Source organism: Bubalus bubalis, chromosome 17 (genome assembly GCF_019923935.1).
Source record: "Bubalus bubalis isolate 160015118507 breed Murrah chromosome 17, NDDB_SH_1, whole genome shotgun sequence".
Lineage (NCBI taxonomy): Eukaryota > Metazoa > Chordata > Mammalia > Artiodactyla > Bovidae > Bubalus > Bubalus bubalis.
Window position 1 is genome coordinate 44559489 of NC_059173.1, and position 19382 is coordinate 44578870.

The 19382-nt window shown below is 37.2% G+C and overlaps 1 long non-coding RNA gene across 1 annotated transcript in view; it reads left to right on the forward strand.

Moving 5' to 3' along the window:
• Window positions 1–18399, forward strand: part of LOC112579963 — a 112106-nt gene extending 93707 nt beyond the window's left edge. The window contains exon 2 of the long non-coding RNA XR_006545621.2: window positions 17228–18399. This is a non-coding gene — a long non-coding RNA (uncharacterized LOC112579963). The remainder of the gene's footprint in view (window positions 1–17227) is intronic.
• The last annotated feature ends 983 nt before the right edge of the window (window positions 18400–19382 follow it).

Genomic DNA, 19382 nt, shown 5'->3' on the forward strand with positions numbered 1-19382 from the left:
AGTGCCAATATGCACCACTGTATCCTTTAGATATTTATGACTCTAAAGAAATCCCTGCTGATCTTAATCCACTGTTGAATCAAACATAGAAAACTGAAGGTATGATCAAATTATAGTCATGGTGTTGGTATGTTTTTAGTGTGCTCTCTGTGGATCAGTGAAGTTGCTCAGTCGTGTCCGACTCTTTGCCATCCCATGGACTGTAGCCTACCAGGCTTCTTCATCCATGGAATTTTCCAGACAAGAGTACTGGAGTGGGTTTCCATTTCCTTCTCCAGGGGATCTTCCCGACACAAGGATAGAACCCAGGTCTCCTGCATTGCAGGCAGATGCTTTACCATCTGAGCCACCAGGGAAGCCCTCTGAAAAAATAGCTCTCTGAAAAAATAGCTAACAAGTCCTGACATTGCTTTTCTATCCTTATAAACCCAGACTATAGAAAGATATAATGATTTTAAAATGACATCAGAAAACAAAAAACACTTATTCATGACACTAAAAATGCTGTTAAAGACCATTCTTGAGATTTCAAGTATCTTTCTCAGTGATTTATTTCAGTGATAAATTTAGTATGTCTGGAGAAGCCAGAATCTATCACTTTATGACCAACATGTCTATTTTAAAAATTAAGGATACAAATATAAAAATTTTTTAGGAAAAATATGATGCATATAGCTAGTTTACCAACTGTTTATTTCTTCAGAGCACTATTTTCTTCACTTACTGATAAAATACATTAATGATTTATATTTTAATAAATATGTTTTTTTTTATTGGATTGCCTAAATGCTGTAAAAATGCCCAAATGCACCCAAAGAATAATTTTGGTACTTATTGCCCCAATCTAAGTTGCATCACTCAAACTTTAAGATTTGACTGTGATATTTTTTAACTTAAAAAATGGGCTGCTGAAGTAGTCTTAGTTTGGAAATAGTCATATATTCTATCCAAATATCTGGTGGTCAGTTGACAGAATCACCAAAAGCTAACTGCTATTCCCAGTGAAGGACCTGAATAAAGGACCCTTCACTGGGAATAGCAAGGAAACATTAGAGGGGAATTCATTTCCACTAATAAAGGTAACTATTAGCCTGAACCAAATGAAATTAATGATAACGAAATGTTTTAGAATGACCAAAAAAATGGAAATTTTATATGGCTCAAACTAATAGATAATATGAAAACCCTTCAGCTTCAAAACATTTAGAAATACAATAAAATACTTTAAAATATATACTTTATTTTTTTTAATTTTATTTTATTTTTAAACTTTACATAATTGTATTAGTTTTGCCAAATATCAAAATGAATCTGCCACAGGTATACATGTGTTCCCCATCCTGAACCCTCCTCCCTCCTCCCTCCCCATACCATCCCTCTGGGTTGTCCCAGTGCACCAGCCCCAAGCATCCAGTATCGTGCATCGAACCTGGACTGGCTACTCGTTTCATACATGATATTTTACATGTTTCACTGCCATTCTCCCAAATCTTCCCGCCCTCTCCCTCTCCCACAGAGTCCATAAGACTATTCTATACATCAGTGTCTCTTTTGCTGTCTCGTACACAGAGTTATTGTTACCATCTTTCTAAATTACATATATATGCGTTAGTATACTGTATTGGTGTTTTTCTTTTTGGCTTACTTCACTCTGTATAATAGGCTCCAGTTTCATCCACCTCATTAGAACTGATTCAAATGTATTCTTTTTAATGGCTGAGTAATACTCCATTGTGTATATGTACCACTGGTTTCTTATCCATTCATCTGCTGATGGACATCTAGGTTGCTTCCATGTCCTGGCTATTAGAAACAGTGCTGCGATGAACATTGGGGTACACGTGTCTCTTTCCCTTCTGGTTTCCTCGGTGTGTATGCCCAGCAGTGGGATTGCTGGATCATAAGGCAGTTCTATTTCCAGTTTTTTAAGGAATCTCCACACTGTTCTCCATAGTGGCTGTACTAGTTTGCATTCCCACCAACAGTGGAAGAGGGTTCCCTTTTCTCCACACCCTCTCCAGCATTTATTGCTTGTAGACTTTTGGATCGCAGCCATTCTGACTGGTGTGAAATGGTACCTCATAGTGGTTTTGATTTGCATTTCTCTGATAATGAGTGATGTTGAGCATCTTTTCATGTGTTTGTTAGCCATCTGTATGTCTTCTTTGGAGAAATGTCTATTTAGTTCTTTGGCCCATTTTTTGATTGGGTCATTTATTTTTCTGGAGTTGAGCTGTAGGAGTTGCTTATATATTCTCGAGATTAGTTGTTTGTCAGTTTCTTCATTTGCTATTATTTTCTCCCATTCTGAAGGCTGTCTTTTCACCTTGCTAATAGTTTCCTTTGATGTGCAGAAGCTTTTAAGGTTAATTAGGTCCCATTTGTTTATTTTTGCTTTTATTTCCAATATTCTGGGAGGTGGGTCATAGAGGATCCTGCTGTGATGTATGTCAGAGAGGGTTTTGCCTATGTACTCCTCTAGGAGTTTTATAGTTTCTGGTCTTATGTTGAGATCTTTAATCCATTTTGAGTATTTTTGTGTATGGTGTTAGAAAGTGTTCTAGTTTCATTCTTTTACAAGTGGTTGACCAGATTTCCCAGCACCACTTGTTAAAGAGATTGTCTTTAATCCATTGTATATTCTTGCCTCCTTTGTCAAAGATAAGGTGTCCATATGTGCGTGGCTTTATCTCTGGGCTTTCTATTTTGTTCCATTGATCTATATTTCTGTCTTTGTGCCAGTACCATACTGTCTTGATAACTGTGGCTTGTAGTAGAGCCTGAAGTCAGGTAGGTTGATTCCTCCAGTTCCATTCTTCTTTCTCAAGATCGCTTTGGCTATTCGAGGTTTTTTGTATTTCCATACAAATTGTGAAATTATTTGTTCTAGCTCTGTGAAGAATACCATTGGTAGCTTGATAGGGATTTAAAATATATACTTTACTTAACAAGGGAATAAGGAACATTCTCAAGAAACTCTAAAGTAAAAGAAAGCAGGTGATAATCATGAAAAGTAGGAGCTGATGCTATGATTTTTATGGGAGTGTTTGTTCATGCAGATCACCAATGTGTGTGGTTTTCCATGTCTTTGATTAAGAGAATTAGCTGAGACTGTGCTATCAGAGAGGCCAAGGACATCTAAAGCCAATAAATTAATTCTCTCGTGCTGAAAGAGGCAAATGTGAATGCTTTCTGGAGCAAAGCACTCACAGTCCAAGTTGCACAAGGTTCTCAGAGAAAAAAGACTCTTGTGACAAGGAAGTCACAGCCCCTAATAATATAAAATAGCCATGAGATATAAGAATCAGACAACCAAGAGCAAAATTAGGCATAGAATTATCAGTTAATGAAAGTATAGGATTTAAATATAATTATGTTTAAATGTCTTGAAATATGGAGTTGAAAACACAAGCAAGAAACAAGATTCTGTAAAAATAATCACAGCAATATATAAAATAGATCAAAAGAACATATAGAAATGAAACATAATCATGGGGAAAAAAGCATTTGAATAGTTAAATGGAAGATTAGCTATAGCTGATGGAAAAGGTGCTAACTGGAAATGAGATGAATATATTACTCTGAAGAAAACAGGGGGAGTTAAAGAAATAAAATAAAATGAAAGTAATCTTGGGAAGCATGGAAGATCAAAAGAGACAGACCAACATGTTTCTAATTAACAAGGAAGAGGGAATACAAAAAGTAGAAAAAAGATAAATGAAGACATAACACCTGCAAATTTTCTGGAGTTGAAGAAAATCTTGGTATCTCATGTTTATGAATCATGGTGAATCCTAACCAGGATGAACTTTCAAAAATCCACTTATAGATGCACCTTAAAGAAATATGAGTAGACAAAAAAAGTATATAATCACACTTTTTTAAAAAAGCAATCACATTAAATATTACTTACAAAGATTAATTTAATGCATTCACCAACACAATAGAAATAGATGACAGTGAAATGAATTAAAATCCTAAGAGAATATAATTAGCAACTTAAAATTTTATATCTAAACATTAGCTGAATTTTATATTCAGCTAAACCTATTAAGAAAATGGTAGTTAAATAAAAATCATCCATTATGAATGTAAATAAATGCTTACCAAAATATATACTAAATATTGTACTATGAAAAGAATGAAACCAAGACCAGAAATAAGGAATAAGATATAAATAGAAATGGTGAACAAAGAAACAGGAAATAGTGGGCTAAATAATCAAATATTGCTTGGGTAAAATAATAATGATGATGATGATGAATAATTTGGTCTAGATTCAGAAGGGTCTTAGATCTTATCTCTCCATGGCACTTTAACCTGTCATAAATGGTATGATGCCTAAGATAATAATCAACATTATAGATGTCTTGGTTTAGGATGCCAAAAAAGCAAAGAGACAGCAAGGATTTGAGCCTGGCTAGTTGGCTAGGAGGTAATTCCAGAAAACAAAAGTAGAGAAGTAGCAGATTTAGATAGGAGACAACAAAAGGTGCATTAACATCTAAGAGACCACTATAGGCAAATGAAGTTAATCTTCCTGAGGAACTACAAAAAGTGGTGTATCTGAGATTCTTTCCACCTAAAGAATAAGGAAAAGGAGGTGTTAATACACCAACTCCTGTCAAGTCGCTGGTGGAGAACTGATGGACATGGGGACATTAATTCCCCAGAACTACTTTCATGAGCACGAGCAGAACAAATTCCACCAGACAGAGAAAGCCCTCAGCAAAGAAAGGCAGGTACTGGAATTAGGAAGTGTTCTAGGCAGGCACCAAAACAGTAAGGGCTGGTGGATATGAGTGAAGTCGTTAAGAAAAGTGCAACGTGAAGGAATAGTTTTTTGGTTTAAAGTTTATACCAGAGTCCTTTCTTTTTTCTATTTTCTGCCATACAACTAACAGATTACACGGTCTTAGAATCTAAGCTCTTTTTTAAAGGACATCAGTCCTGGGTGTTCATTCGAAGTACTGATGTTGAAGCTGAAACTCCAATACTTTGGCCACCTGATGCGAAGAGCTGACTCATTTGAAAAGACCCTGATGCTTGGAGCCATTGGGGTCAGGAGGAGAAAGGGATGACAGAAGATGAGATGGTTGGATGGCATCAGCAACTCGATGGACATGGGTTTGGGTGGACTCGGGAGTTGATGATGGACAGGGAGGTCTGGTGTGCTGCAGTTCATGGGGTCGCAAAGAGTCAGACACAACTGAGCGACTGAACCGAAGGGTTCAGTTTCATTTTTGAGGGTTACATTTTCATTTTGGATTTTCTGAAAGCAAAAAATAACAAATCATCTTTTACTTAAATAAGAGAAGACTAATACATTTTTCTAAAGGATACTTTTAACACATCTGCTAAAGGTCAGGTTGAGATGAAGCCCTTCTCTCCCTCCTGCCATTTCCTACAGTCAGCCTGAATCTAATACTTAACTGCCAGGATGTGGTTGGAGTAGGCAATGGCACCCCGCTCCAGTACTTTTGCCTAGAAAATCCCATGGACGGAGGAGCTTGGTAGGCTGCAGTCCATGGGGTCTCTAGAGTCGGACACGACTGAGTGACTTCACTTTCACTTTTCACTTTCATGCATTGGAAAAGGAAATGGCAACCCAGTCCAGTCTCCTTGCCTGGAGAATCCCAGGGATGGGAAGCCTGGTGGGCTGCCGTCGGACATGACATGACTAAAGCGATGCAGCAGCAGCAGCAGCAGCCAGGATGTGGTCAACAAAGAGAACTCAGAAATTAGTGTTCTTTTAGTGAGGTGATGTACAAAGATATTCACAACTCTGGAAATGACAAACAACTAATTTCATATCAGCTTCAGAATTGGGAAGAAGCTATTGGGTTGGCCAAAAAGTTCATTCAAGTTTTCCATAAAATGTTATGAGAAACCCAAATAAACCTTTTGGCCAACCCAATACACACAATGATTCTTTGCCATTCATTTGCCATTTAGTGATAAGAAGCTAGGTAGTCTGGTGAAGTCAGCTACAGAGGACTTCAGTCAACAAGGAAAATCTGGGGTTAGACACTGGTTTGGATCCTTCTTGAGCATCACAATCAGGGACTGGGGGATAACTGAAAAGGATATTTTTATTCCAGGAAACACCATGTTAGATTATCAATGAATCATGTTACTTTTTTTCTCCCAAGATATCCCTTCATCGTATGAAGCTAAGATTCAAGAACATTTCCCTCTTTTTCAAAGTTCACTTCTAGCACTTCAAAGATATGCCATTCTGTAGGTTCAACATGTCAGTTGCTAAGTGTGTGTGTGTTACAGTCTTTCAGTTGCAAGTGATAAAGACACACTCAAGAAACCAGAAGAATCTATAATCTCATGTAATTGTTTGTGGGTGGTGGGTAGACTGTCCAGGGAATAAATCTTACTTAGGCACCACTGAGTTCTGGGCTTCAAACAACGTTATGAGGATACTTCTTTCACTTTCCTGAGTTGGCTTCATTCTCAAGCAGTCTCCTCCCATGTTATGTCAAAGATATCAGGTTGATAGTAGCTCTAGGCTTCCATAATCCTCACACCACCACTTCTGTTGAAAAGAATCTCTTACTCAGCTGTTCAAGCAGAAGTCCAGGGCTCTGATGTCTTAGCATGCCTGCGACTCTTAACATCAATGTGCCTCGGGAGATGGACTCTTTGATAATCTAAGACTAGCTCATCTGCTTAAATTTGTATTGGTGATGAAAGGGTTTCCCACAAGAAAGAACTGTTCAGTTAGCTGAAAGGTGAAAGGAAAGCATAATGGGAAGCCAATAATTCTATGTTGCTTAGAAGATTAAGGGTATGCATGTGAAGGTAAATATTTGAGAGTGGAATTTTGGACTAATATAGAAAGACATGTCTTCATCAGAGTTTAATATGAGCAAACAAAAAGCATACCCAATCTTTTTAGCAGAGTATCCTTTTGTATACTTAGTTGAGAAGTTCTCCTTCCAGTAAATTTTGCTTATAATCAAACCACTTTTATTTCTCCTGAAATTAATTGAAACCGAAATGTACTTTATTGTTATGACACAAATAGGTAATTTCTATAATGCATGTTATTGATTGAGTTTTCTAAATCTGTTTTTTACAACTTGAAGCTGATTACAAAGGTGAGTCTGACAACAATGGGAATAAAATTCTTTAAAAGCAATTTCATGTGGTCACACACATTATTTTGTTGTAATGGGATTCTGTTAATATCAATATATTTCTGTAAATCGCCTTCTGAATTCACATGATCAAAAGAAAATAGAAGGGAAATATAATCCCCCAGTAGTTAATTAGCACATAAAAAAACTATATTTGAAAACAGAAGGAGAGAAAGAGACGTGCTATTTTCTTACCATTTCAATTCCTTTGGGTTCTATAAACTTGTTGGGTATTATATGCATAACAAGATTAACTTCAATTCATATACCTCTGATTTGTTATTTTTCTATACAATAGATGAATGGAAACATTATTTTAGACACATAGGCATACATATATAATGGTATACAGTTAACTTATATTTGTATATACACACATGCACACTTCCCCATGCATGTGTTGAACGTTGTCACACATTCACAGCCCAGGAGAGCTGGGAGGTTAAAGGTTTGGCCAGTGAGTGTTGGAACACAGTGCTGCAAATGCTTTCAGCCAAATAGCACTTTTCTAGACACTGAGCAGAGAGTGTTCTCTGATGCATCGTTTTCCCACAGCAGTTCTCTGCCATTTATTTTGTTCTCTGAAAAACATTTCTGACCCAAAATGAAAAGACATTGGGAAATAAAATAAGATGTAAATTTGATAGTGCAAATCTGTCCAAAGATACACAGAAATGTTTGACTGGGGTGTAAGGTAACTTGAAAGAGACAGTGTAGTCTACTGAGGATGAAGTGCACTGGTCAGTTGGTGTTTTATGGCCGTCAGTTGGCATTAGAAAGCCAAGTATCTATAATCATCATTATAGACTAGTGACTAAACACTTATTTACATAATAGATGAAGAAATATCAGAGATATGTTGTAATGTAAAGGTATCTGAAGAAAATAAGAGATTTTTAGTACCTAGAAGATAGCTACCACAAGAAAACCAGTAATGAGATATATATATATATATCTATATATATATATATATATATCTATATATATATATATAGCAAGGAGTTGGACACGACTGAGTCGTGTCCAACTCCTTGTGACCCTATAGACTATAGCCCAACAGGCTCCTCTGTCCATAGAATTCTCCAGGCAAAAGTGCTGGAGAAGGTAGCCATTTCCTTCTCCAGGGGATCTTCCAACCCAGGGATTGAACCTGTGCTTTCTGCATTGCAGGCAGATTCTTTACTGTTTGAGCCACTGGGAAGGTTATGTGTGTGTATATAAACATATACATATTACTGCTTGAGCCACTTGGGAGGTTATGTGTGTATATATAAATATATATATATATATATATATATATATATATATAAATAAAATTGAATCAAGTATTTCCAGGAATGCATTGTCTTACTCTGTCAGTTGAAACCACATTGTTCTTATTTAGAGGGAATTCAGAGATTCATAAGTAAAGGATAAGGAAAATTAAGGAAAAATGATTTCCAAATGTCATAGTATATAATCACAAATCAGAGTACCTTTATGACTAGTAAGTAGATATAAAATATTATTAGTAATGACTTACATTATCAGCATATGTTTTATAATTTATGAAATGTCTTTTGCCATTACTAAGTATATAAATGTTTCTGTGAGCCATTTGATATTTTCTTTTTTTTTTTTATTTGATATTTTCAAAACATAAAAGCAGACTTCTTTTCACTGAAAAGCTACTTGTGAATACCTAAAGTGACCATTTGCCTTATTTTTCTTTAATACATTCTTTATATAAGCTTTGCTGAAAGCAAAATGACCTTTTTTTATAATAGTATTAATTACAGTCACATTCTGTCTTGGTTTTATGCAGCTACAGAAATTCTTTTTATTTGCAACAAAAGAGTAAAGAAATGAAACCAGGGACTCTGTAGTCTGCATTTCTTTTACCTCCTTCCAATTTTTATGAAAATAAAGTAGCACTTTAATCACAACTTTATTATTTATTCTTAATCAAATGCAACTGTAATTTCTAATTATTATTCATCTTAATAATTAATGAAATTATATTGGGAGAGTTTCTGTCATATATATAGACTGCTCTCAAACTGTCTAATATAATTATTAATGAAAAAAGAGGCATAATGAAATGTAACTTCACAAATATTTTGAGTTCACGTTTACACGAGGGGGATGCTGTGGATCATTGGCATTAATTGATGATGACCTGAGATCAAAGGCAGAGCCCTATGGAACTCCAGCTTTCAAGGTAGCATAATAAGTCTGAAATGTCAAATGAAATCTTCCAAAAATGAAATTGAAGCTACAATAATGGCCCATCAAAACTGTCAAGCTGGCTATCCAAGTGATATGTATATGATTGATGATTTCTAAAGCTCTAGGAAAGTGAAATAATTCTAGACAAAAGGCCAAAAGCAAATCCTTAAGTCCAATTACAAAAAAGTAAATTTACCAAAGCTGTCAGCAACACACAGTCACTGACCTTACCAGGAAACAAAAAGATGAAAACAAAAGAAAGATCAGTGAATAAAACCACTAAATAACCATTTTAATCAAGAAACTATAATTCACCTGTTATCTTACATACACCTGTGTATAAAGCTCTAAATCTCAGAATATAGTGTAGAATATACCACTGTTGAAAGCATAAAAGCTCAAAGGTACAGATTTGGCATCCAGCAGAGAATGACAAGTTGTAAGAGCACAGAAAGCTGCGGTGATGGCAAATCCCTGATTATATAAAAGTAATTAGTGTATTTCTGGTCAGAACATTCCTGTCTCTATAGCAGTTTGTTGGAATTAATAATAATAAGACTTAAAAAAAATCCTTAACGTATGTCTCCAACTCTACTGCAAGCATTAAAAATAGAGCTGTGAAATCTTCATGAAGCCTGTAAGTTGAGCATTCACTGCTTCACTGCTGAGAGAGAGAGGAGGCAAAAGACAAGCTTGTGGAGGATATTTAATTAAAGTCAGAAAGACTTTTAATATAGAAAAATTAGTTCAGTGAAAAATCTCTTTTCTTTTCCACTAAATCAGAAGTAGTTTAAACACTGAAATGAAAACTGGAAAAAGAGGGGAAAAATAATTCCTTAATTGGTCTAGCCTTTTCCATTGTGCTTCTGGAATTCTGACCCTTTAATATTTTCTGTGTGTTGGATGCCAGGCTGTATACATTGACTATGCAAAAGTGTATATGGCCTGGGGTCTGTCACCAAAATACTTAAAGGGATAGACAGGTGTGTTAATCAGCACATATGATAAAATGGGATACAACTTAATATGTTAAAAAGGACAACAGAAGCTTTAAAATCTGTCTTTCCTTGTATTGTAGATATAGTCAAGGGAACTTTCAAAGAGGAAATGTTATTTGAGCATTTTCATGATAGTTTGAAATTTATCAGATAATCTATAAAATGTACTTAAACAGGAAGAAAGTTTGAAGGGCATTGACATGCATAGATAATTAGAAATGACAAATTTGAAGCTTATTTTCTATTATGTTTCCGCAAATTGCATATTTCATGCAATTGGTAGTCAGCTGTATGTAATGAACAAGTATAACAAGCAAACGGAATAATAACTCTTGAAGAAACAGTGATTATATTTAAAATTAAGTCAGTCTTGACCACAAGGCCAACAATATGCATGAGGTAGGTTACTAAGAGGGCACCAGACTTCCTTCCATAGTTATTTAATAATTACTAAGCAGAATGTGTTAAATGAGAAGGTCATAGACTCTGGCTTATTAATACAACTGGGGTAGTTGATTTCTTCTAAGTATTCTCTGCATACTCATACGGGGCCAAAACCTTGAGTGGAAATCCTAAGAAGAAGGTTTTCTGCCAGAAGAGATTCTGGAAGTTAATGATGACCTATGAGATGTCACTACATGGTTTTAATGGGATGGCATGAAATTGAATTCATAGGAGGAGTGCTTCTGTAAGAATAGAAAAATATGCAAAAATTCTAAGGCACTGGGAAAAGTTAAATTAGATTCTTGACCATTATTCTTCAGTCCTGTTGTGGAGAAGGATCTTAAAAGCTTAAAATGTTTTATTTTTCTGGTTCATTGAGTACCTTTACTTTTCGTTTTGTTAAAATATTTTTCTGGTACCCTGTAGAAGCTTAATTTAATCAATGAATCCATTTTATAGCTGAACTACTATATTGGCCATATGTTGTTTGGTCTTTATTTAAAACTTAAAAGCAAAAATATATATGAGAGGCTTTCTCTGTTAAAGATACATTTCACATTTGCATCTCTTGCTCTTCAAATATAACAGATATAAACTTTCCATGGCACTTTTTAGTTTTCACTAAGAGGAAATAAATTGGATTTGAATTCATGTGAAAAAAAAAATACTTGATTTTCAGGCAGAAAATTTGGTTGAATACTCTTTTAGCCTGGGGTCCCCCCAAAGCAGACATTGAAGCAAAGAGTTGTTTTCATTTGCAAACATCAACCATGAAATGGAAGTGAGGCTTAGAGAAGAGGTAAAACCAGGATAGAAGAAAGGCTGAACAAAGATGGGATGGGTTATTAAGATTCTAATAGATTCCCTTGGCTCCATGTGAGAAGCCTTATGAAACGTGTCTAGGAAGTTTTCACTCAGGTCCCAAAATGTGGAAATGTTTATTGATTGGTCCTTATCGTTCACAGGTCAATGGTAGTGCCATAAATTTCTGGATGGGGCACATTGCGAAAGCAAAGTAGATTCCTATGGATTCCCGACACTATGGCTCAGAGAAGCCCAGGAGGGACAAATAATGTAGATGGTTCAGGCCTGAGTCAAGGCTGGTAGCTGGAATAGGGGAAGGGCCAAGAATTGGGAACAAGAAGTGCCTAAAGCGCAGGTGGTGTGCTCTTGAACATAGAAAGAAAATGGTCTAGAAAAAATAAATGGGCAAATTTACAAGTATTGCAAAACATACTTTGTAGAGAAATATAGAAGATAAGTATGGAAAAGTTCTAAACTGTTCTCATTTTCAGTTAATTCCAATGACCACATTTTCGTCACCCCGTCCTTAGGGAGGAAGCCCAGATTCTTTCATCTTTATTTATACTTTTAAAACTCATTGAATTTATTCAAGCATGATTGTGTTAATATAGGTTGTACTTATATTAGGTCTTCCCAGGTGGGGCTAGTGGTAAAAAAAAAAAACAAAAAACAAAACAAAAAAAAACAAAACAGCCTGCCAATGCAGGAAACATAAGAGATGCAGGTTCAATCCCTGGGTCAGTAAGATCCCCTGGAGGAGAAAATGGCAACTCACTCCAGTATTCTTACTTGGAGAATCCCATGGACAGAGGGGCCTGGCAGACTACAGTCCTTGGGGTGGCAAAAGAGTCAGACATGACTGAAGTGATTTAGTACGCACTCACACACGTACTCATATTAACTTCATTTGGAAATTAAAACAGAAATTGTAAAGTGGATTGAGTACATTTAAAACTGAAAACAATAAACATGTTTCAAGATAATCGTGATAATAATTTTATGAAAAATTTTTGGGAAATTTTTGTATTTCCCAAAACAAGAAAGAGTGAAAAGACTCTCACTGTTACATGGTCTCTTCAATGTCTGGATTTATAGAAGACAATTGGTTTCTCATATCTCCTTTACATTCAGTCAGATGAAGTATCATATGCTATGGATCCTCTAGAAAATGCCACTTTCACTCCTGGGAGTGAAAATGAAAAAGGTGAATGACATCTTAATATTATTGTGAAAATTGTCCTTGTAGATTACACGGTTTAATTTTAGAGACTCCCAGAGGATTTGGATGCTACTTTGAGAACCACTGACCTATACATATATGTAAAGCCCAATCTACCTCATTTCTTAGTTAGTCTTACGGCACCATCACACTGAATATTACCATTGCCCCCAAACAGCCTCTAGACTCCTAACTTTCCACTCACCATTCCCTCCCCACCCTCATCTTTCTTTACCATATTGGTGCTTGTCTAAATCCTTTCAGTTTGCCTCAGGAAACATTCCATAAAACTTCTCTTTGGCAAGCATCATTTTCTTCTGGCTCATGACTTATTTTTGTTTTGCCTCCCTCACTACTTTTCTTTAAAGGCTCCATGCCCTCTAACTGACGCTGTGCGTGCGTGTGTGCTCAGTCACTCAGACACGTCCGGCTCTTTGCAACCCTAGGAACTGTCAGCCAGATTCTTCTGTTCATGGGATTCTCCAGCCAAGAATACTGGTGTGGGTTGCCATTTCCTCCTGAAGGGCATCTTCCTGAACCAAGGATCAAACCTGCATCTACTGCATTTGTGGTCAGATTCTTTACCTCTGCACCACCTGGGGAGCCCCTAACTTCCCAGATTGGTCAATAAATAATACCTGTTGAAAATAATGATATTTATTTTTACTGTGCCATTTGACTGTCTTAGAGCATGTGAAGCAACAAATCTCTCATCTATGCATTTCATTACTGATGGCTTTACTATTATAGACTGAGGCTTCAAACCTGAAAGAGAAGACTTACATGTGTGAGCAAGTTTATCAGATCAGTCAAATGACTTAGCTGGCTAGCACAGCTCTTTATTTCCTTTAGTTCAGTTCAGTCGCTCAGTCGTGTCCAACTCTTTGCGACCCCATGAATTGCAGCATGCCAGGGCTCCTTGGCCATCACAAACTCCCGGAGTTCACCCAGACTCACGTCCAAGTCAGTGATGTCATCCAGCCATCTCATCCTCTGTCATCCCCTTCTCCTCCTGCCCCCAATCCCTCCCAGCATCAAAGTCTTTTCCAATGAGTCAACTCTTCGCATGAGGTGGCCAAAGTACTGGAGTTTCAGCTTTAGCATCATTCCTTTCAAAGAAATCCCAGGGCTGATCTCCTTTAGAATGGACTGGTTGGATCTCCTTGCAGTCCAAGGGACTCTCAAGAGTCTTCTCCAACACCACAGTTCAAAAGCATCAACTCTTCGGCGCTCAGCCTTCTTCACAGTCCAACTCTCACATCCATACATGACCACAGGAAAAACCATAGCCTTGACTAGATGGACCTTTGCTGGCAAAGTAATGTCTCTGCTTTTGAATATGCTATCTAGGTTGGTCATAACTTTCCTTCCAAGAAGTAAGTGTCTTTTAATTTCATGGCTGCAGTCACCATCTGCAGTGATTTTGGAGCCCAGAAAAATAAAGTCTGCCACTGTTTCCACTGTTTCCCCATCTATTTCCCATGAAGTGATGGGACCAGATGCTGTGATCTTCATTTTCTGAATGTTAAGCCTTTCCAATTATTGTTTATACTACTTAGAATAGACAGTTTTGTTTGACAGGGGTTAAGTGAAGACTGGAGAAGACAGTTTATTCAATGCAAAGACAATACTTGTAGTTTGTAATTAGTAACTAAGTATCTTTCACCAGCTTTCAGGGATGGCTGATCTTGGGTTTTTGCAGGATACTGAAATATTATTGAACTAGCGAGTGAAAAGATTAATTTCACACTATTGTCTTGCTGACGCACAGCTTGGCTCAGACTCTGATGAACTCTGTCAGGTAGCTGGTCCCTGGTTGGCATAGACCAGAAACTACCAGGAAGCAGAGATGCTCAGTTTTCCTTATTCTTTGAATATCTGAACATAGCTGAAATTAAAAGGAAGATAACCAAAATCACTGCAGATGGTGATTGCAGCCATGAAATTAAAAGACACTTCCTCCTTGGAAGGAAAGTTATGACCAACCTAGATAGCATATTGAAAAGCAGAGACATTACTTTGCCAACAAAGGTCCATCTAGTCAAGGCTATGGTTTTTCCAGTGGTCATGTATGGATGTGAGAGCTGGACTATGAAGAAAGCTGAGCACCGAAGAATTGATGCTTTTGAACTGTGGTGTTGGAGAAGACTCTTGAGAGTCCCTTGGACTGCAAGGAGATCCAACCAGTCCACCCTAAAGTAGATCAGTCCTGGGTGTTCATTGGAAGGACTGATGCTGAAGCTGAAACTCCAATACTTTGGCCACCTCATGCGAAGAGTTGACTCATTGGAAAAGACCCTGATGCTGGAAAAGATTGAGGGGAGGAGGAGAAGGGGATGACAGAGGATGAGATGGCTGGATGGCATCACTGACTCGATGAACGTGAGTCTGAGTGAACTCCGGGAGTTGGTGATGGACAGGGAGGCCTGGAGTGCTGTGATTCATGGGATCGCAAAGAGTCAGACACGACTGAGTGACTGAACTGAACTGAAATCTATTGCCCCATAATTCAAAGATTGCCTAATCATGGCCATCTTAATGCTTATACATATACTATTTTCTTCTCATACACAGGTCCTACAACCACACACACACACATGCGACCGTGGTAGCTCAGCTAGTAAAGAATCTGCCTGCATTACAGGAAGCCTGGGTTTGATTCTTGTGTTACAAAGATCCTCTGGAGGAGGGCATGGCAACCCACTCCAGTGTACTTGCCTAGAGAATCCCCATGGACAAAGGAGCCTGGGAGGCTACAGTCCATGGGGTCACAGAGTCAGACATCACTGAATGACTAAGCACAAACCAGCTTATATCTATCTATCTATCTATATAGATAAATAGATAGATAGATATCAGTCAGTTCAGTTCAGTTGCTCAGTTGTGTCTGACTCCTTGCAACCCCATGGACTGCAGCATGCCAGGCTTCCCTGTCCATCACCAACTCCCAGAGCTCACTCAAACTCATGTCCATTGAGTTGGTGATGCCATCCAAACATCTCTATGGTCCCCTTCTCCTCCTGTCTTCAATCTTTCCCAGCAAAGTGGACAAGGTATTGGAGCTTCAGCATTGGTCCTTCCAATGAATATTCAGGACTGATTTCCTTTAGGATTGACTGGCTTGATCTCCTTGCAGTCCAAGGAACTCTCTAGAGTCTTCTCCAACACCACAGCCTATAAACATCAATTCTTCATTGCTCAGCTTTCTTTATGGTCCAACTCTTACTACATGAGTACTGGAAAAACCATGACTTTGACTATATATATATATATTCATAATAACATAGAAAAAGAAATACATATGTATATATTCTCCCCATCTGACTGTGAAAGGACAGTTTTAAAACAGAAATGCTCTTTAACCAAGAACTAGCCAAACTGAAAAGTTTAGCATAGTTGAATGCAATGAGCTTGTAAGTGCCCATGTTTTTCACAAGTGATCCTCACTGCCTGTACATTAATCCTTCTTACAGTCGCTTTACAGAGAAGGTGCACTTCAGTGAATCTGGATACTAATTAATTTCAAAGCTGTAATGCACAGCAAAAGGATATATCGTTAAAATAACAGGATTAGTTAGAGTAAATGACAGTTCAATAGGAAAGGAAGTTTTAAATTCCATTTGTAGATTAATCTGTAGAGAAAAGCCTTACTGACTTAAGGTACATGCAGAGTGACAGATAAGATATCTCAGTGTTTTGGTTAATATGTTTTTGTGTAGTTCTAAGCATATGCTGCTATAGCTTGGATGTTTGGATCCTCTCAAGTTATTTAATGAAATTCATTCACTTAAAATATTAATCGATTCACCAAGAAGGATTGTTTTATTCATTATAAAATACTTCTGAGGCAAATATTATGGGAAAGTAGGACTTTGGGGGAAGTAGACAGAAATAAAATCTGAGAGAAATAAAAGTGCTGTTTTATTATTGTCTCTTATTTGCAACAAATTAACAAATATTTATTGACCCCACTCTGTGACCACCTCTTTTTTCTTTGCTTTTGTTTTAAACTTACTGTCTCTAGTATGTCACCTCCCACAATTCAAGTATCTTAATAAAACTATTGTTCCATTTATTCACTATTTTTTGCTATCTCTCACTTTCTTCAATCCTTTCAATCCTTTTTTTAAACTACAATTTAAATTAATAATAGGTAGCTTCAAGAGACCCTTAAAGCTTTGCAGTAATCACTTTGTATTTCCCAAGTCACTTCCTATTCCAACTCTCTTAAATAAGTAGTTCAGTCTTCTTTCTCCTCAGTACTTTCAATACTTTCTCCCTTATCTTTAACCTCAAATTTTACTTTGTAATCACTGAGAAAAAGGAAGCTGCCAGAATAGAACTTTTACCAAGATAGTTACACACCTGCCATACCTATGCTCATATTCTCTCCTTTTCTTTAGATACCCCAGATGAACCATTTGTGCCCCTGCTGCTGCTGCTGCTGCTGAGTTGCTTCAGTCGTGTCTGACTCTGTGCGACCCCATAGACGGCAGCCCACCAGGCTCCCCCATCCCTGGGATTCTCCAGGCAAGAACATTGGAGTGGGTTGCCATTTCTGCACCAGATATCAGCTTCCTTGTCTTCTGAGTTACAATTAATCTCTTCCCTCTTCGCAGCCTCAGATTTCTTTCTCTATTGGACGATTATTATTAGCATACAAACATGCTGCTAGTCCTTCTACCTGAAAAGAACCCTTGCTTGGTTAGACTTTTATCTCCAGCTAATACCCTGTTTATTTTCTTTATTAACAGCAAAGCTCCTCAACAGAATTTCCTAATCTTTCCTCACTCAGTGATAACTCTTACTCTATGTATGTATTCTTGTGAACCCATTTAAATCCAATACTCAACATGCAGAACTGCTGAACACAATGGAACTTTAAAAGGCATATCTGTGGGCATTAAATCTCATTGTAAATTTTATAAAAAATGTTAACAAATTGCTTTGTTTATAATTGAGGGTTACTTTCAAAATTCCGGAAATTGCTTGACTGCTCAACTTGGTTAGTTTCTAATGGCTGTTAAGCCAATCAGTAGACAGTACATAGAGATATCTAGAGACTGATTTCATTTTCCTACAGTAGGATATACATATGTCTGTCATGTTAAGTCAGGTAAAGAATGCATGGAGACTAAATGGGAAACTATTTAATGAAGTTTTTGTTTCCATTGAAAATTAAGTTAAGAGATTCTGCCAATGTTTTAATTAAAAATGAAAATGGTGAGTGTACCTAAACTGTTACAGATTACTCACTTGAGTCTCCTATGTTCATCTGGTAACAAATCTAAACTATTCTCTGTCATGAGAAAGGATGAACAACATCTGAAAAGTTGCATTCATTCAATGAGTATATATTGATTACTTATTAGGTGCTGACTGTACAGAGATGGCATGATATGATCCCAAATATATATTGTTTATGTTGATTCAGCTTGCAATGTGTCATGTTATTTGAGGGTTAAACTCTAAAACTTTGTGAAGTTACAGAACTAATCAAATGTAAAAATAAAGTAGTATGTTTAGCCAGGGCTTTGTAATAAAGAGACTAGATTAGAAGAGTTGTTTCAGTAGATATGTATTCTTCTGAATTCTCTCATTACTTGCACTGAATAGATTATTTTTTTTCTCCTTTGCTGAGCTTCATCTAACAGCTGCACACGTTTCCTCTGGCTTCTCTCTTTTAATCAAAAATTTTTATTTTATTCATTTTAGTTTACTCAAACCCTGTCTGAATAAAGAATTAAGGGATCGCTGTATCCCACTCCCCCTCCTCCCCTTTTTGGACAAGGGAGACATTACACATGAGCAGAGAGGCTTCATGTGGGTCAAAAGTCAAGGGATAATGCCAGGCCATAACGAGTCTTGCTCCTCCCAGGAGCCTTCACTTCAAATCCATCTGGGTGAGACATGTGTGCACATCCAGTTTCCCAGAGTAGATCAGGTATAAAAAAAAGAAACCAGGTAATCGGCTAAGGGTAGACAAAGACCTGGAGGAAGTGACCTATATAGATGACTTAACTGCCTCTTTATCGCGCTTGTCCCCCTAGGGGGACGCCCACACCCTTTCCCGGCAGGTGTGCAGCCCTCTGCCGGGCATGCATCTTAACTAAACAAATCATTTCTCTGTAAGCTCTCCCACTTGCTGTTGTGCTGTGTTTCTAAAAATAAACTTTGTACCTGCATGTATACCTTTTTGCCTCCAGGATAAATGCATTTTTACTGAGGGCAAAAATCCAGGGGGAAAAATAGTTTTTAGCCTCTAGCCCTTGCTTGTCTGGTGGTTAGGAGTCCTGGTTTTCATCCAGGCAACCACGGTTCAGTTCCTAGGGAGGGACTTAAGATCTTGTTTTGCGACACTGCGTACCGCTGCCTCACTGAGGTCAGAAGAAGCAAAAGAGAGAAATTAAAGGAGACTCTTGGTCAATTTTAGAAAGTGAATAATTGCACTCTTAAAAAGAGGAGGGATGTTTGACATTTGTTCTGACCAGTGATTTCATATAGTCACAGCAACCAGGAAGAAAACATCCACAGACGATTCTAAAAGGATATAAAAGG